General features: G+C 49.0%; 1 protein-coding gene across 4 annotated transcripts in view; it reads left to right on the top strand.

Annotated features, from left to right (window-relative positions):
- Positions 1-6,178: 6,178 nt before the first annotated feature.
- Positions 6,179-10,309, top strand: part of rbfox3a (RNA binding fox-1 homolog 3a) — a 380,882-nt gene continuing 376,751 nt past the window's right edge. The window contains exon 1 of one of the 4 annotated variants that reach the window (XM_028966600.1): positions 6,179-6,715. The gene's annotated coding sequence lies outside the window, so the exon portion shown is untranslated. The remainder of the gene's footprint in view (positions 6,716-10,309) is intronic. The other 3 variants (XM_028966597.1, XM_028966598.1, XM_028966599.1) reach the window with 3 other exon arrangements.

Here is a 10,309-nt window from a genome sequence, read left to right as displayed (position 1 = left end):
GAAACTTTTCAAAAAAAGAAAAAAAGAAAATTACAGTTTAAGTAGAGAGCGGTTGTGGTCCTGAAGCCAATCGAGCAGCTACTGTTGTGGCTTTTGCCGCAACCTCGCACGGGCGGGATGAGAGATTGACTGTGGCAGCTGCGTTCGCGGTGAGGGTTAGACATCCTGACACCGTGTGGGCGGAAGCGCCTTTAAGAAATAATTGTTTTGTCTTTACACTAAATAATATGACTCCTTCGCAGCGAGGAACCCTTTCATTGCCATATTTTCCTTCCGCCCGTCCCCCTTCTGTGTCCGGATAGTTCAGGCTCATAGTTGCTTCTTGGAAAGTATAAAGTCCCAGAGAAAAATGTAGATGCTGCTGCTTATATATCAACAGGAAGAATGTGAGTGTGAGGAAGAAGCAACTTTCGGTGCCATAAACTTTTTCTGTGCCCAATGTCAATTAAAACCTTGCATTTGGCTAATTAAAAAAAGCAGCATTCCATCACTGAAAACCCTGCATTCATTCAACGACTTTCTGCCATTGACAAAAAGCAACTCGTGAATGAAAGGACGATTTTCTGCCCTTCAGTACAGAAAATGATTCATTATTATTGATTTCCGTGAAGGAAATAAAGTGACAGTCTCTTCCTATGAAAAAAAACCTTCCCGGCCAGAGTAGGGACTCGATTCCTCCAAATCCTACGTTTGTACTACGTTTGTCCCTTGCATTTGTGGACAGATGGGACAGACACCTTCTAGACACTTTTCGTGTCCCTCCTGGTTCCTCTGGTTTCCTCCCATGAGGAGAGCTGCCTCTGTGACCGTGTCCTGAAGATGTGGGTTTAGGACATGCATGGATGGATGGGTTTGAACTTGTCATTTTAAGGATAATAAGATCTTTATTACCTGCCCAGAGTGGCTCAACTCACACCAGCCAGTTCATGTGTCCTACTCAATATTCTTTAAATACCATTTTACCGACATAAAAAAGCATAATTCAGAATTTATGTAGGTCACCTACCTTGTTTAAGAAGCCGAATGAAGTCCTTCACCATAATAAAGTTTAACAAGAACACTTTCACGTATAGTACAAGGCTCATTATGCTAACATTTGCGGTGTTTTATTACAGAACTGCAGAAGAGTTCTCCCTGGCCGGTAGCTCTGTGCGCCAGCCGCTAATTAATGGCTAATGCGTCCGAGCCATCTCGCTTCAAAGGCGCAGTGTTTGGTTGTCTTCTACCATCCTTGCTCCTTAAGGCACGTTGGCGCCGGTTTAGAGGATGGGGGAGAGTCGCAAATCCAGTCCGTGGAAGAACAGAGGAAAAGGGACGGATGACGATCCGGCCCCGGCCACTAAATAATTCACTCGGCGGCGATCACACCAAATTTAATTAGCTCCTGTTATCGCATCTCTCTGTGACTTTCGATGGAAGAGCCTCGCAGTCCTGGCGGGGCCCTCGGGGGCCTTCCGGACAGTTTAGAAAGCGCTCCAGGGGGAAAATGCACACTAGTCTGCAGACTATAAAAACGGCTACGCAGCCCGCGCGTTTAAAACAATATTTAATGGAACCTGAACATCTGGATGAACTCTGAACCAACTAGGCAGACATCGCAGCGAATGCGCGCCGCATAACGCATCCAACATGCACGCTGGCGACGTAAACATTCACTCTACAGAGGAGAAAATCTCGCGTAGACGCGGCTCAGTTTATACACGGGCCTTATTGGCAACGTAACCTTGGCAAGGTGTCCTCGACGGCAGTAATGCATTCAGTATTGATCTGGACCTTGTTTTTCTGTAAGCGGCGGCCAAATACACGAAGATGAAAGTTCTGAGGATTTGGCTTCATGTATGGAAAATGCAAAATAAACGCTTCGACTGCGGAGAACTGTGTTTCAATTACGCCGGATAAAGATCACCGCCACTCAAAGTGGCAAATCAACAGGGCAGACGTTTTGGAGAAGATGTCGATTTACGCATACTGTCTCGAAAGTTCAATGGCGAGAAGGTTTTTGACATGTCTGACATGGCTGTCGTGTTTTTTTTTCCCCCCAAACCAAAGCCCATTTTGGAATGAGCTGGACCAGAGAGCCGTGGAATTTTGTGAGGACAAAACGTACCTTCAAGTTGGCTTGATGATTTAAGATAGTTATTTATGTCGACGATGGCAATTTATGTGAAACTCATAAATAGGGCATTGCTTTTTACACATTTCTTATGTTACAGCTTTATTGCAAAGTGGTTAAAAAAAGCACCACATAATGACAATGTGAAAAAAGTTTACTTGAGGTTTACTTTACTTGAAAAGCAATAAATCGGAGAAATCACATGTATATATGTACTTTGTCGATGCACCTTTGGCAGCAATTAGACCCTTTAGTCCACAAGCAATCCTTGGCCATTTCCGTCCATTCCTCTTTGCAGAGCCTCTCGGGCTCCATCAGGTTGGATCGGAATTGTTGGTGAACAGACATTTTAAGGTCTCTCCAGAGATGTTCAATCGGTTTCAAGTCTGGGCTCTGGATGGGCCACTCACGGACATTCAGAGTCATCCTGAAGTCACTCCTTTCATACATTGGCTGTGTTCTTAGGGTCGTTATCCTGCTGAAAGATGAACCGTCGCCCCAATCCGAAGAGCACTCTGGATCAAGATGTACATTGCTGCAATCATATTTCCCTTTATCCTGACTAGTCTTCCAGTTCCTGCAGCATCCTGCCACCACCATGCTTCGCTGTAGGGATGGTGTTGGCCTGGTGATGAACGGTGCCTGGTTTTCTCCAAATGTGACCCCTGGAATTCAAAGAGTTCAATCTTGGTCTCATCAGACCAGATAATTGTTTCCCATGGTTTGAGTCCTTCAGGTGCCTTTTGGCTTCCATCTGGCCACTCTACTATACAGACCTGATTGGTGGATAGCTGGAGAGATGTTTGTCCTTCTGTAAATAGAGAACCTCTGGAGCTCTGAGAGAGTGACCATCGGTTCTTGGTCACCTCCCTGACTTAGGACATTCTGCCCCAATTGCTTTGGTGGCCGGCCAGCTCAAGGAAGAGTCCTGGTGGTTTTGAACTCCTTCCATTTACGGATGATGGAGGCCACTGTGCTCACTGGGACCTTCAAAAGCAGCAGACATTTTTGAACATTCTTCTGCATGTCGCCAGAAAAAAAGAAAAATCTCATTACAGTAAATGTCTGAGAAGGTGCTCCAGAAAAAAACCCAACCCAAATCTCTTTTTGCTTCATTGTGACTGTGGGATGGACTGCTCAGCTCCCGCCATACAATTGGCTATACAATTGTTTGAAAGTCATGTGGTCTAATGCCGCCATTAGTTAGAGAACAGTCTTCTACAGACCTCGCTGAGACCGTCACAGTTGTCCTGTGGCATTTCTGCTGTATTCCTCAGTGTTATACGGATTCTAATGTTTTTATGCACAACCTGAATATATATTTATTGCCTGCATTGCTTTGAGTTCTGCCGTATTTCGTTTGTTTACTGTTTTATTGAACTCGGTAGTTCTCCCTCGTATGTAGTACGACAGACGTGACACTCCCACCCGATTCAAAAATATGTTCTGAAATGTCATAAAAAGGCAACTGATAAGTGATTTTTGCTCTTTTTTTATTTTATGTGATACGGTTGGCGAAGCTGCTACGTTTCTTCATTTGTGGTTCTTTGGTGCCGAGCGGGGCTGCATTAAGAACGGCCGTGTTCTGGCCAGAGTCAAACTGGTCTTGAAGAGCCTTGTTGCTTTAGGGCGCTGTGACAGCTTTGTCCTCAGCATTCTTCGTACTCTCAGTCGTTCTCCGAAAGCCTCAAAGACGTCTTTATTGCACCTGGGTTTGGAAACGCTCTTCGACGTGACAAGATGAAGGCGAGCCTGCACTTCAAAAGGCTTCTTTAGGGAGCACAACAAACGCGGCGGCTTCATTATTTATTTCTCCCGGCACGCCTTGTCTCGCGCCCGTGCGCTGCTACCTTAACCATCCTTGGTTATATCTTCCCCCGTTATTTACGAATTCAAGAGAAAGAGTTTGTGAAGTGAGGCGAGCGCCTGGGGAGCTGATTAGCTATTTACAGATGCCACCCACAAAATCCCATGACCCCTCGGAGTGAAGGCTGCCGGCAGACAAGCCAATTAGCACACGGAGGAGCCGCAGCCTGCTATTATTGCCATTATTCACCCTATTATCGCCGCCATTGCTATTCTCTGTGCGGCGGGACGGCATCCACCTGCGCGGTCGTGTCACCGGGAGGCGGCGGAGAGCGCTCTGGGCCGGGCCACCGGACCTCGCTTCAGGCCCCGGGGTGCTAACCAGACGTGACGGGTGGCCGCCAGGGACTCTCCGAGGAGAGGCGCTAAATGGCGGGAGCTGAGCAGTCCGTCCCTCGACTCCCCCTCTCTTTCCCCCGGCTCGTCGGCGTTTCCCGTAGTCCATCAATATCCATCATTTTACCAGAAAAAAAGACCCTTTTTTACCTCTTGTATTAATTTCCAACCGCCCTTGTGTTCTGTGATTCCTGCCTTTAACTTTCCCACGGTTCACATTCATGCCCGGTAAATACCCCCTAAGCCGCGGCCGGGACTCCGTCTGTACCGCCTGTAAGATACTCTATTTACTTTGAAATCTGCTTTTCAGAAGTAACTAAATCTTCGGCTTTTTTTTTTCTTCTGTTTTTTTCGCATGATAGTTTGAGCTCGCAGCGATCAGGGCTTGAAAAGGATGAAAGCGCCAGTGACTGGAGGTGGTGAGGTGATGTACCTTAACTCTGGCTGCGTGTTGGGATCATATTGTGCGACAATTCATATCATCATATCTTCATTCATTCTTATCGGATAAGGAATTTGTATGGGATTTTGTGTTTTAGAATTTGTCTTTTCTAAATTCGTCGTTCTTCGATGTTTGCGTTTTTTTACACTTTTTTACATTCCAACGTCTTCTTTTGCCTTTAAGCAGCTTGGAATGCATCAGAGCAGCAGGAAGAAATATAACTGATTTGACCTGATGTAGATCAGCAGCCCATCTCTCTCTGCCTCACGCGTGCCTCTAACAAGGCGGAATTTAATTAGGGAGCGAACGAGACAAGTCCCCCGGGACTCCCCTGCCCGTCCACAAAAAAGACATTTTCTACCACACTTCGCCCCTGCCACGCCGTAGTCGGCCACGAGGACGTCCTGGCTGGGCGAAACAAGACGAGAATAAAGTGAATCTTGTGGTTACTACGACAACAAAGGAGCCGAGAACCTGTGTAAATCGTAGAAACGGCGATACGGAAGAGCCAGAAGCCGCGGCTGTGAAAACTAGCGCCGCTAATGCCACGGTAGAGTTACCGGGCAGCTGAAGGAACTGGCCAGTAAGCAGAGAGCTGCCAATAATAATCACGTTGCGAGTGTGGCATGGTTGTGAACAGTGGGCGGAGTCGATTTGGAGATCCCAAAAAGCAGGGTTGATTAAAGTTTGGTGTGCCGGGTCCACGCTTTGGTTATGGCTTCCGTCAAGGTTGCGCCAATGAAGTTAATAGGGCGTCGTTCTGTGATGATGATGATGATGAGAGTCAAAGGTTACGGGAACCTTTCACACGGAACTCCCCAAGGGCACGCTAACCGATTAAAACGATGCCGCCGGCTAGTGAGGGAGAAGAAAAAGCGATCAAATTGCGATCAATTTAGGTTTTTTAATTGAATTTAGTCAAGTACAGTCCTGTTTAACCATGAGGCCAAACCTGCCGTGTCACGAAGTTTCATATAAGAATAAAAATGAAAAAAATCACCCTGACACCCCGAATAGGTTCTAATCATACAGTAAAAAAAAAAGAGTATAAATCATTTCTTTATTACCTTATGCAAATGATGGAGGGTAGAACCTTGGAAGATGAGAAGGGTTTTGCACTCTTTTCATTTTCCACCCGGCGTTTAATTATTTCATCACCTGCTTCTTCGGGGCCCCGGTGACTCTGCGCTCCTTGATTAGGGGGACGTCACCCAGATCTGCATAATCATTATCATACAGCCTATGTATGTATGTATGTATGTACGTATGTCTGTATGTATGTACGTACGTATGCGTATTTCTGATTGGATGATGCAGTGTGTGGGAAGAAGCGGGTCGCCTATCGTGCCGATGTCGCACGGAGCCCGCCATCCCACGTTTGCGGTGGAGGACCGCGAGGAGCATCCGTGTGAGTCTGTCAGCAGATTCTCTCCTCTGCTCTTCCTCCTCCTCCTCCTCCTCGGCCCCCTCCCTCTCCGATGTGTTTTCCGAGCGCGAAGGCAGAACAAGCCAGCGAGTGCCTGAGCTAGTTTCCCTCCCCCTATCTCTCTCTCTCTCTCTCTCTCTCTCTCTCTCTCTCCTCTCTCTCTCTGTGTGTGTGTGTGTGTGTGTGTGAGCGCAGCAGCAGACGCGTGTGCTTGACCGCACTGGGTTTCCAGCTATGTGTGAAGACATGCACAGCACGCCAGAGAAGCAGCGGCGCTGAAGCCAACGCTCGCCCTCCCTCAGGACTGGCAAGCAGATTGCATCGCAACCCACCCTGGTCCTCTCTCCTCCTCCTCCTCCTCCACCACCACCTCCTCCTCTCCCTCGCGCTCTTCTTCTCTCACTCTTCCTCAGTCCCCTACTCATACAACACCTCCGGCTGGAAAAAAGAGGGAACACCCCGGGATAACCAGCACGGAAAAGGATGAACCTGTGATACTTCCAGGGACTCCAGTGACCCGAGAGCTCAAACTGTGAGTACGCAAGTGTCTCTCTCTCTCTCTCTCTCTCACACACACACACGTTTATAGGAGATAGCAAACACACACACACACACTGTTCTGTGGTGGAAACACTCCTCAGGTCACACGGTCCTCTTAACAAGTTGCCTGTAGGAGAGAAAGTGGCGATGACGAGGACGCGGTCCGCTCTTCTTCCTCTGGCGAGGTGAGAGGGTCCAGCGGATCCGGTGGGACGCTGAGTACGGGATTTCTCCACCTGCTAAAAGTTCCGCTTGTTTTTTCCTTCGTCTTTGCCCACATATTCCTTTTCTTCTTATTTTTTGTAAGAGTTGAGAAGGGACCACGGCGAGGTCGGGGCCGCCCTGGCTCGGTTCTGTCCGGTCCCATGCGGGGCGATAATGGGACGCATCACCATCAGATCTGGCGGCGGCTGAGGGCGGTCCCGGGCCAGGCGGGGGGCGTCAGCACCTCCACGGCATTCAAAACCACTAATAATATTAATAACAATTGTTGTTACTCAGGCATGAGGTCTAAGCACGCAAACGGAATTACTTAAAACACCAAATGTAATGAGTCCAACGTGAAACCAGCCCGGCTGTTTGGTCAGTGGGCGGGGTTTGTTTGTTTGTTTGTTTGTTTGTTTGTTTATTTGTACACCGCTGCATGACTGACAGATGAAGAACGTTCAAGATTTTTAATAATTTTAAAGAAATCTCGAGCTGGCCCACTTGAAACGGGAGTCGCTGTGACACGTTACGCTTTAAAAGCGCCGATTAGCATCGCTTCCGAAAGGAAAAAAGAAAAAGGTGAAAAGTGAGTGATGCGTCGCCGTTTAGCAACTAGCGTTTAAACATAGAGCGCGAGTTAAGGGACGCCGGGAAGCACCCTGACCTCACCTTGGGCCCTCCGGCGTGGCGGCCCACCGGAGAGTGACGGATGGTGAGGCGGAGGGATCCTGCCTGATTACGTCCGACGGCGAGCTTTCTCCTCGCTCTCCGTTTATTTACGACCCTCTCTCGCCCCGGCTCGGCCGGGTGGGCATAAATCTGTCCCGGCCAGACCCCCACCTTTGCCCGCCGGCTCTCCGTTCTGATCACTTGCCTTTGGGGCATTTCGTAGCGAGGGCGCTCCTTCCTTCCCTTTTCATGGGACACGGGCTCTTACATCTGCGGTGTGAAAATTCCGAGAAGCGCCAAGAAAATCTGACTCATCGACACGTGTCGTCGGCGTCCCCGGCAGTGTGTATTTTTGGGACGAGCAGTCAGACTGAAGAGCGCCGAGGCATACCTCCACGCCGAAACCAAACCTGCAATCACGAGTCGCGTTCCACGCCGCTCAGGCTCGGGATGTAGTCGGCCGAGGCAGGGCGCCCATACGTGAAAAACGAAAAATCAGCAATACCTCATAACTCTTGCTAACAATGCATAATCAATACGGCAGTATTTCACCGTTGGAGGGGAAAAACACTTTAAAACACATCTACACTACATTGTTGTCCATTGTCACCAAAATATAATATGATCCAGTAATTATTTTATAGGTAATTTGGATAATCATTGTCGTGCAAAATGTATCACTGTGTGCATTTTTGTTACGAATGCGGTTAAAGAAAATTATGTAGAAAGTTTGGGATTAAAACCATAAACGAGAGAATTTATTCCACTTGTTGGTAAAAGGTTTAAAAAAATATATATTATATTACCATGGTAACTACATAAAAGGTGGTAGTAGCCTAGTGGGTAAGACACTCGCCTGTGAACCAGAAGACCCGGGTTCAAATCCCACTTACTACCATTGTGTCCCTGAGCAAGACACTTAACCCTAAATTGCTCCAGGGAGACTGTCCCTGTAACTACTGATTGTAAGTCGCTCTGGATAAGTGCGTCTGATAAATGCTGTAAATGTAAAATGTAAATGTAAAAGGCATGGAATGGGGGTTCGAGTCCCTGAGCGGGACACTGAACCCTGAGTGTCTCCAGTGGGGGACTCTCCCTGTCACTACTGACTCTGGATAAAGGGCATCTGGTTGGTCGTATAGGATCTCGGATCCTAAAAAGGAGAACCGGACCAGTCCAGAATGAAAAAATGGAGGCGCCCGAGTCGAAAAGTGTCCCAGAACAAGAGGGCCCTCCCGAACGAACCAAGATGGCGGCACACGGAAAAAAGCCACGCCGGCACCAGCCGCCGCCGCCGAAATACGGCGACAAAAGGCGGCTTAGCGGACAATTTCCTCCCTTTTCTCACCGAGCGGGAAATAAAAGAGCACGCGCTCGAGGGAAAGGCTGGCTTTATCCCGCCAACCGTTTGATGTCGGTTTTTTTTTATTTTTTACCCCCCCCCCCCCCCTCCTATTCTCTCCATCTCTCCCCCGTCTCTCTTTTTTTGTGTGTGGGGGCGCCGTCGGTCCTGCGAGGGACGCCGTTATCGGGGAGAACGTGCCCCCGGAGGGGGTGTCCTGCCGCCGCCCGAACCCACGGAAACAAGCGGAAAAGCTGGTTAGCGCGCGAGCCGCTCGGAGGCGCCGGGCCCCGGCCATCAGCTCTCGGGCCTGGTGGCGGTGATTAGGGGGATGCGAGGGGTGGGGGCCGCCGGGGCCTCGCCGGGCTCCTTCAACAGGGCTGCGGTGGGGAGATAGGGGAGATTGAATGAAGGCGTCCGGCGGGGGAACCGGGCCGAACTTGCATTAGCGCCTGGAAGGCTTGGCGGAGTCCCTGACGTGAAAATGGGGAATCTTCTCGGCACGTGCCAGATTTCCTCATCCCTCCCCCCCGATTCCCTGTTCTAATTATCCTTCTTATTAATTCATCCGAAATGCGTTTAATGTTGGTGTTTATTAGCGTGAAAAGAAGCACGTTGGGCTGCACAGTTCATCATTTCACCAAATGCGGGAATAAAAAAAAAAGGAACAAAGACATGAATCGGACGGAGACGTTCAGAAGCAGCCCGCCGAGGGCACTCGCTTTATTCCTCTACGTGTTAACTGGTGCAGAGTAGCAGCGTCTATGTGACACCGTGCAGCCGCTCGGCGGCGGCGGTGGCAGGTGAACCGGCCGTGCGATCGTGTCCCGGCCAGCAGAGCGCCGGCGGGGAGTGGCCGAGTGGCTGGTCGGTGGGGTTACACAACTTCCATTCTAAAAATGGATCAGAGAGAGAGAGAGAGAGAGAGAGAGCATGTGACAGTCTCACAGACCCGGCAATGCTGATTCACCTCCTCAACAGAAATGCTGAGTGAACGGACATGCCAACGGCAAACGCCTGAGTCTGGTTCCGTGTCCCAGAGAGTGGCCGTGCCGAAAAGCTCACTTTGTAAAACTGTGGCAAATCCATAAAAATACCAAAAAGAAGTCACACCGTGTTATCAAGCCCGGTTTTCCATTCGCTAGTTCACCCTTTAGAACCCTTGAATTACAGTAGGGTGTGCCAGAGCTGTCAATCATGCCAACAGGCTCCTCCCCCTTTAAACTTTGTTTACAAAAACATGATGAAAATTCAGAAATATCAGAAATAATTACTCTCCAAGCAAATGAGCTGGGTGGGCGGTCCTTGACGGTTTTCTTCCGTACTTGTGTCACATATGAGACAGTATAATTGTATCTATCGCCGTAA

This window comes from Denticeps clupeoides, chromosome 2 (assembly GCF_900700375.1).
Source record: "Denticeps clupeoides chromosome 2, fDenClu1.1, whole genome shotgun sequence".
In the NCBI taxonomy this organism is placed as follows: Eukaryota; Metazoa; Chordata; class Actinopteri; order Clupeiformes; family Denticipitidae; genus Denticeps; species Denticeps clupeoides.
The sequence above is the reverse complement of the archived record's forward strand: the minus strand, read 5'-3'. Positions and strand labels throughout refer to the sequence as shown.